Here is a 10169-nt window from a genome sequence, read left to right on the forward strand (position 1 = left end):
AAACCCCTTGAACTTTTAGTTTAAAACTGAAATAGCTGGAGACATTTCCCAACTATGTTCTTATTAATACAATAAGAATATTATTTCTTTACAAAAAACTAAAAGAAATACGAAACACTTCAAAAAACACTTCTGGAATGCTTTTCATTGTGTCAGACTTTGACAACTATAAGTGAAGTAGAAAGAAACACTTGATTTTAGTGAATAAACTATATAAGGGTGATGTAACTGATCAAAATTTGACTTTTCCTAAAATTACTTATACAAACAGAGGAATGTTATTTAATAAGATTATTTTCCCTCGTATATTAAAATGTGGATATATTTTTTGCTTTCCAAGGGATTTCCTAGAACTGGGTGACTAGATTTTTTAATTTCTCTTCTGATTCCAGTAGTGTTATTCCCCAGAGGTTTGTTTAAGGCTAAGAGGCATCTCGCACAGGTGTGGATAGCAATTGTTACTTAAACATTTTTATTTATAAACAAATAATAGAGCAGAGGGAATATGGATGAAATATAGTAAGTGTAAGTTTCTACAGTTTCATATCACAAAAGCCAACTATTGGGCTACCCAGTAAAATTCTGTCTTGAGGTTTCTGGTCTGGCCCATAGGCAACAGTGCAAATTTTGAGCATGACAACACAGTGGTCACACTTTCCCGGAGCTCAGAGTTTGCAGCTTTGGAGTCAGGCAGTTGGGATGGGAAGATGAACTGGCCACAAAAATGCCGATTTCCCCTTGTACTGTCAGGACTAGAACCATCTGGTTACTCAGAAGAGGTGTTCAGTTAACCATTTGTGGTCCCATCAAAGAAAGAAAAATTGTCATGTTAAAAAAAAAAAAAAAAAGCTTCTAAATCCCTTGGGAGTATTAATTAAGCTTTACCAAAATATTTTAATCCCTCAAGTCAAATAAAAAAGTAGGTGCTCAGTGCTCAGTTGCTTCAGTCATGTCCGACTGTTTGCGACCCTATGGACTATACCCCTCCAGAGTATTCTCTGTGCTTGGGATTTTCCAGGAAAGAATACTGGAGTGGGTTGCCGTTTCCTACTCCAGGGATCTTCCAAACCCAGGGATCAAACCCATATCTCTTCTGTCTCCTGCACTGGCGCTAGCACCAGCCAATGCACCACTAGCTCACCTGGACGCTGATACAAAGGGGATTGAGACTGTAAGTAAACATGATACGCTTGGAAACTATATCCAACATAAACAAGACCTGGCTCAAGTCCTTTGATTTGTTTGGTGCTTGATCTTTCCAATCAAGTGTATTTTCCAATATTTGTTTTATGTTTCAGGTGACTTAATTCCCGTAAATCTTGGATTTTCAAAAATTTTCCCAAATTGACTTAAACGTACTCTAATTCTAACTTTAAGTTTTATAAGACAAGTAAATGTATTCTTGTTTTATTTCTTCCATTTCCATTTTGTATTTTAGGAATTTGAAAATGATTAAAATAAAAAATCATATATGTGATATGTATATTCATTTTGTGAGTTTCATTTTTTATTATATATTAAATGCATTCTTCTTTTAACTTTATTGTGTCACAATTGCAGGGAGGAAGATGTTACAACTAAATTATCAGTATATGTCTAAATATGATTCAGACACATAAAGCAAGATTCAGACCTAGAAGTATAAGTGGGAGAAGATAAAGTATGATACCTGATTTTTAAAATAGTTTAATATAAAATTAATAGTTAAGTATTATAGTCACTTGACAGAGAAAAATCAATAACCTTTCATGAAGTTTGATGTTTTCCTTACTCAGAAGAATGCACCAGTGTAAATGTCTCTGCTAATGACTAGCAATATAGCATGGAAATCCATGTCTACATTCTTCCTTCAAGGGTTTTATAATTCATTTTCAACATTTCATGAAAATAACATGCTGTTTGTTCTGTGTCCTACTGATGATATATTTTACTTTGAAACATAGATAGGACCAGAATGAGAGAAAGAAAGAAAAAGAGTAAGAATATACTTACAAAGGTGGAAAATAACAAAAACCAATTGTAAAAGATTTGAAATCAAATGATGAATTTTTTAAGTACTTCATATAATTGAAACCAGATATCTACATAGAACTGTGTTAGAAAATGTAGTTAACAAGATAGGAATGTATATGTCTTTAATATTAGGTTGTTTTCACAGAGGCTCATGTTTTGATTAACCAATCCATTGACTCAGCAAACAAAAACATACTGATATACCACACAATATACCTCACTCTGACTTACTACAAACCAGACAAGAAAGACAAGCACTATTATGAAGCTTACAATATAATAGGGTTTCAGATAAGTAAATGGACAAGTATGATAAAGCAAGAGTAGGCTATTATTGGTACTCCAGTATTCTTGGGCTTCCCTGGTTGCTCAGCTGGTAAAGAATCCACCTGCAATGAGGGAGACCTGGGTTTGATCCCTGGATTGAGAAGATCGCATGGAGAAAGGAATGGCTTCCCACTCCAGTATCCTGGCCTGGAGAATTCCATGGACTGTATAGTCCGTGAGGTTGCAAAGAGTCAGACACGAATGAGAGACTTTCACTTTCACTAGGAAGAACAACCTATCCAGATTTCAGAAATCAAAAAAGATTTTGAAGGGAAGTGCCGAAACTGTCCTGAATGGATGAAAATAATCAAATAATTATAGAAGGAAAGGGGGTGGGGTTGAAAGGAATACTTGGGGGAAATGAACAAGAGAGTGCAAGGGAGGGAATGATGGGAGAATGGTAGATTAACAAATTTGTTAGCTACGAATGAGCCCAGCTTTACCTGGGAGTAGTGGAGAGCTGTCAAACACTTGCAAGCAGGGGAATGATCTAAAATGATTTGCATTTTAGAAAGCTTGTCCTCACAATGTGGAAAATGGACTGAAAAACAACAAAATTATAGGCAAACAATTCATGTGGGAAGGATAACTGTGGTCTAACCTAAATCAGTGATAGGAATTACAGAGAAAAGCAGCCCTGTCTGGCAGCTAGTTAGAAGGTAGAGTGGATGGAGGTTTGTCTTGGATTAGATGTGATAGAAATGAAAAAAGTAATCAAGGTTATAAACAATATATTAATTACACCAAATGATCTCACTGCTACATTTAATGTGCTTATATGAGCCAACTGACTATAACCCCAAATATGCTGAGATGATACCATAAGGAAGCACATGGCATAAACAAGTTTATTCACCTATATATTCTCCATAATCTTAAACACCAGGATAATATTTTGACATGCAATCAAATTTACTTACTTTAGCGAGAATATGATTTTTTGTAACCACTTCAGTTTTACTAGAAATTTCTGAGTTAAGAGAGAATTACATCTATTTTTCATTAAATTATGTAAAGCAAAGACGTCCCCAAAATAAGAACAATTGTGGCATACTTAGAATCATAAATACTTGCCAACTGATGAACCACAGAGAAAATACTTGAAAATGAATAATCCTTCTTCCAACCTTAAAAAAATGGCAGTATTGAATCAAAAGCACTTTAGAAACAAATATTTACACATTTGTGCTTGTATAATTATTCATATAGGTATATATGGAAATGTTTGCATTATACCTTTTAATTTAGTCCTATTTCCTTACTCATTCAATAAACTATTATTTTATGAGATATATGCAAACATGCAAGTTATTTAATATAAAAGTCAAAAGGATTAGCTGGCTTATTAGATTCCCTCATTTCAGGATTATTAGTTTTAAGCATTGCTGCAGAAAGAGAGAGACAAAGAGAGGAATCTAATTTTCACCAAATAATTCACCTGCATTCTGAAAAACAGACTGAGGAAAACTTGAGAATATCTAGACAATAGCGAAAGTAGAAATTTACCTAGAATAATTGATCACAGAACTTATAGTTTTGACAGGAGTGCATCCCTAGTTTTTTAAAAAGTGTAATCCTGTGATCTGGCAGATTTTTTTTTCCATAGTAAACATCCCCAGTGATTAAGGAAGAGAGTACACGAGACGGGGTTAGGGCGTGAGTCAAGATGTGGAGTGTGGAATTCTGTTAATTTCCTATCTTTGATTTGGATGTCTAATGCCTTCTTTTCTGATGAAGAAAATAATTTCAGTGCCCTTATCCCTTTAACTACTTATATCCCTCTAGTCCTTCCAGTAGTCCTTCTAGGAGTCCTTCCAGGCATCAAGCCAAATATTAAGAGAAAAAAGATGCTGCATATATTTGCCAGTTCATAATATTTCTTTAATATTCTCAAACCCAAGTACATCTAAAATTGTAATTGCTAAAAAAAAAAAATCTATAAAACATCAAACATATTTAGCCTGTTGTTAAAAATCAAGTTGACTGAGACTACCAGCCATGCAAAAAATGCTAGGTAAAATTTGTGGTATGGAAAAGTTGCCATTCCAAGATTTGTTAAGATTTCCATGTTATTTAACAAAATCTTCCCTGGTGGCTCAGACGGTAAAGCGTCTGCCTGCAATGTGGGAGACCTGGGTTTGATCCCGGGGTCAGGAAGATGCCCTGGAGAAGGAAATGGCAACCCACTCCAGTACTCTTGCCTGGAAAATTCCATGGATGGAGGAGCCTGGTGGGCTACAGTCCATGGAGTCTCAAAGAGTTGGACACAACTGAGCAACTTCACTTTTACTTTCCTATAGGCAGGATACCATAGGTTCTGGTTTTCCTGGCACAATCCACAGTATGTCTGTTCTCTGGCTTTACTAATAATAGTTCTCTTTCATTCTGAAAATGTATAAATTTGAATGACAAAATATGTGGTTACCTTACTAATAGAACTTTAGCACCATAGATGCTCGAACAATATCAGTATATAGTGCTCTAAGAAGGATGTCATTATTTGGACATAATGATAAAGGGACATGAGGTTCAATATTAATCATAGGTTTTGATATTGTACTGCTTCTAGGAAATCACATTTAATAAACAAGGAAGTTAGAAATATCAAAATTGTGTAAACAAAGCAGTGAGTATGCATGCTTCATGCAGCTTGTGAAAATAACACTCTATGCCACTTAACCTTTATGGATTATTTTCACGACTGCATTATTTATAAGAAAGTTCAGTAAGTGAATCCCAAGAGGATCTCTGACTCAGGTGTCCATATATGGTGGCTGTTGGGGATTTCTAGTAGTTCTCATGAAGCCTGAGGAGAATGTTTCCCATCAGTGAATGACACTATCTTTTGCTATTCAGCACAAAATTTTAGAATTCAGAATCTCATTTTGTATTAGTAACCCATTGGGAGGTGCTACTTGCATTATTCTTTGCTCATCCATATAAGTCAGCTAGTTAAATGGTACAGAAGAGGAAACACGTTTTATGAAATTTGAAAATCTAAAGTGAAATTGATAAAGAATTGATTTAAAAAAAAGAAGAAGAATTGAAAGTACCCAAAAGACCCAGTAAAATAGGTGGCTTGCAATGTGTTAAATGTGTTTATTTGCACTTTCAAAGTTCAGATTTCCTCATACATTTTCATACTGATGGAGATAAAATGCTAAAGTCTTAAATCCCTCTATGCCATGCTGAGTTGCTAAGGGCTGTTGAGTTTTTGTTATTTCTCCTCTCGAGTTAGCTCTGATTACGCCTGCTGAGTGAAAAATTTGTATTTGCCGACAGAAATAGGAACCACCCCACGTGCACTTGCACTCAGCAAATGCTCCAATATATCACAAAGATTTGCTCAACCCACCTTCAGAGGCCAAATCGAGCATGTTATTTTCTGTTTAGATCTGATTCTGGAGCCTATCAGTCAGGAGTGTTTTCCAATCTCTGATTAAAGCAAGGCCTACAAAGCTGGAAGTGTTCACACACAGTCTCATTAGAGTGCTGGATAGAGTGACCCAGGCCTTCTAGCACAAAGCTCTGAGTGAACTTCAAATATGAGAGTGCATCAATCAAATCCAAGCAAGGCTTTTATGTCATTTTTCCACTTTGCCTTTAAAGTCCTATAGGAATGCCCTTTCCAGCTGTACAGCCGAAAAGCATTCAATAGAAACAAAAAAGCAAAGACCCTCAACCCCCTGCCCCCTCCAAATGGGTATGGTTTTACCTCCCCCACCAGGCACTAGAGAGTCCTCTGTGCGTTTAAATTATTTAGCATGTTCAACAATGCAATGAAGAGTACATTCGCATCACTCAATGGCTCTGTATTAATTATTTCAACCCATATGAAAACGAAACCAATAAAGTCAAAGGCAATGAGATTGCATATGGTATATCTTAAATATAGGTAGTGGAGAGATTGGGTAAAAGTAAAACAATGCTCAAGGAGGCTTTTCATTCCTAGCCCCCAACCCTAACCCCCAACTTCACTTCTTTCTTTCTTTGTGTTGACTTATACCACTAAGAAAACAAACAAACAAAAAAAGCAAAGGAATAAAATCACAGAGGAACATCAAGAATCTTGGCAGGAAAGATGATAAGGCATAAGTCAGAGAAAGAGGAGTCAGGCATTTAGTTAATGTTTCTTCTATACACAGCTCAGGGCACTAGAGTCATTTTCAAAAATAGATCTTTAAAAGATAAGCAAAAAAGCAAAACAATATAAATTTGCCCACTAATATCATTAGAGGAAAATGCATTCATGCAGTTAGTAGTGATTATTAAATTTAGGTACTTTTGCTTCCCACATCAGGCCAAAAAAACATTATAACACAAGTAACATCAGTATGAATTAAATAAAATGAGGCTTTTGAAGCTTGAAAACAAAATAATTTAAAAGGAGAAAATAAATCTCTCCTACCATATAGATAAAGTTTTCTGGATTTTGTGCTCCTCTTTAACCAAGTGAATTGTTCAACTACTCAAGATATCCTATGTTTATCCAGTTAGTAATAGCAATCTACTGGAAATACAGTGTACATCAGAATATTGGGCACATACATGGCTTATTCAAGGGAATTCCCTGTATGCATACATTTGTTTCCATTTCTAAACTTTACTAAATGTGAGGCAAATACTACCCACAAATAGCACTTCACCCACTCAAATATATTACAGCCTGTAAAAGAGTGTTTGAATTTAGAGCAATATATATTTTTTAATTTAGCATGTGTTTCTTTACAGGGCTTCAGATGTTTGGAAGAATTATGCAGATTTTATAAATGAGTACTAGAGCATTATGCTACTTGATAGTGCCCCATCTGCGCTTCCCCTGTAGTGTTTGACGGGGCATCTGTGTAAATTGCTTTTTTTTTTTTTTTTAATTAGTTTATTGCATAAAACTTAATACACTACCTGATGAAAAACTTTTGTTCATTTCAGCACTTCCCCCGCTAGAGTTGCTATTCATCTTTAGTTCTAGTGAAGACTAACATCTTCCTTTGTAGACTTCTAAACTGAAATAATAAAATAATGCTTTTTCCCTCTTTATTTATAGAGCATAATAACACTATGCTTATATGACAATAAATATTAAGAGCAAGCGTGCTCATTCATTCAGTTGTGTCTGACTCTTTGTGAGCACACGGACTGTAGCCTGCCAGGCTCCTCTGTCCACACACTTTTCCAGGCAAGAATACTGCAGTGGCTGCCATTTCCTTCTCCAGGGGATCTTCCCAACCCGGGAATCGAACCCACATCCCTCATGTCTCTTGCATTGCCAGGCAGATTTGTTACCACTGTGCCATCTGGATTATTTAAGAGTTTAAGTAATAATTTCAGTTGATCGCCCCAGTATTTCATGTATTTTGTCATAGCTTCCCAACTAAAATATTTTCTAATATGTTTTCCAGGGATATGTTAAAAAAAAAAAAAAACTTTAAAAAACTTCCTAGGGAACAGATACACTGAGTCATGAAGTGTGTGCTGCCAATCTTTCTTTTCTCTCTAGGGTATGTTTGCCTCTAATTCAGTTGTTTAAATTAATGTCAACCTAGGAGCAAAAATCTTGATGAAACTACAAAACAAAACAAATTATAAAATCAGTTTTCATTTGCCTGTATCTTGTTTAGAAAATATAATAGAAATCCTAGATGATAAACTAAGTTTTTCAAGTTCATCTCAATACTTATTCTCTGGAGAAGCAACGCAAACTAAAGGAAACAGACACCCAGGACAGATAGGAGAGTTTCTGGAAACATTTGATGGGCAATATAGATTATTGGTTGGGGCTTTCTTGGTGGCTCAGGCAGTAAAGAATCTGCCGGCATTGCAGGAGACCTAGGTTCGATCCCTGGGTTGGGAAGATCCCCTGGAGAAGGAAATGGCAGCCCACTCCAGTATTCTTGACTGGAAAATTGTATGGACAGAGAAACCTGACAGGCTACAGTCCAAAAGTTCACAAAGCGCTGGACACGACTGAGCAACTAAGACACACACACATACACACAGAGATCATTGGTTAAGGGCCTAAGTTCTGAATGCAACCTATGTGAGTTGTATAACTGTGAATTTTTTTTACAAATTTATACTCCAATTTCTTTATTTTCAAAATGATCTCCTATGGTATTTACCACACAGAATCATTGTGAGTATTAAATAAGTTGATACTTGTCAGTGTATAAACAATTTCTGCCAAGTAACAATTGCTCAAAAAATGTTATCTCTTTCAAAGTAGGTTTTGGTGAGAATAGCTATTTTGCTAAAAACATAAGCTCACATTACATCTGAGGTTATGAAAAAGAGTAACTCTTACTTTTTCAAAACTTAAAATCCTTATTTTATGAAACATTTAATTCAAGAAGACTTATATGTAAGATATACTGTTTTTTTTTAAATAACCAAGAGGACAAAAAAGGCAACTATTACTTTTTCAAAAATTAAATACTTATTTTATGAAACATTTAATTCAAGAAGACTTATATGTAAGATATATTCTTTTTTTAAAATAACCAAGAGGACAATCCTCTCTAAAACTACTTTTTATTTCATGAATCTTTCAGATTGAAGTCTTAACACAGTCTTCCAGTTTTGAATTGTATAACTTTAGAGCTATTTATTTCTTTTCCCACATTATGGTCAGCATATAGGTAAGCTCCATATGTTTTAAATAGTATACTATGTAAGCAACTTTTTCCACTTATAAGCTGTATAAATTATTTATCCAATGAGGTTAACTATTTATTTAGTGGGCACTGATGTTATAATTGATCTATAACATTACATACTAATATTTGTGCCCTGTTATTTTCTCTGTCAAATATATTTTTAAAAAAAAAGAAGAATATAGATAGATTTTGATACTGAATTTACCTTAGCTAAAAATTTGGAAAGCCCATCAATGAGGTGTACCCTTGGAATTTAGAAAGTTTTAATATATGAAAATCAAAATGTCAACTACTCTGAATTGGAGCAAACTGAATCATTAATTAAACCCTCACACTGTATAAATATATAAAGGTGTAGTAAGCTCCATGAATGTTCTTAGACTCACATATAATATATATTACATCCAGTAGCATAAAAAGTTTAAAAGTTACTTATTCTGTATGATAAAAATATTTATATGCATCTTGCCTCAAGATTTAAAGTATAAAGGTTTCCAGCAGTTGCTTAACACTCAAAGGAAGAAAAAAACCATCAGTTTGATACTAGTTATGAAAACTGTTGACGAAAGACTATTTCATAGTTACGGTTGACCTTTTCCTTGTGGAAGATGATACTTAGTACAATCTTAGTTGTGAGGCAATAATACTTTAGCAGTGTTTTCCCACGTAAATGTACCAGTTACTCCAAAATCTAGTGTCCACATTTCCTCTATTTTGAAGTATGCTCACCTTCACAAAGGCCAGAAAATAAAAATCACACACACATACACACATACACCATGCACCTCGGAAAGTTAAAAATCAGATAAAATGTTCTTCAATTTTTCATGCCTAGTTTGGAAGATTTGTCATAGGTAATATTTTATAAATATCAAATCTACATGTGATTTTCCAGCCATTGAAGATTCTTAATGGTATAGGAGACTGAGAATTACTCAGTTTTCCCTTGATAGAATAAAAAAGTTATTAATCACATACCTTTCTTGGGTATTCCATGTTATTCTATAAGAGCTAGTTAAAGATACACAGATTCCAGTTTTACAATATAAGTGTTACAAACAAATACTATTTGGGGAAGTTTAGATCAGATTGATTTTTCTGAGCTTTATTCTACCTACTTGACAAGATATCCGAGATTTTTCGTAAATATGTTAAAGTTAATACCCTTTTCTCTGA

Source organism: Bos indicus, chromosome 7, assembly GCF_029378745.1.
Source record: "Bos indicus isolate NIAB-ARS_2022 breed Sahiwal x Tharparkar chromosome 7, NIAB-ARS_B.indTharparkar_mat_pri_1.0, whole genome shotgun sequence".
Taxonomy (NCBI): Eukaryota; Metazoa; Chordata; class Mammalia; order Artiodactyla; family Bovidae; genus Bos; species Bos indicus.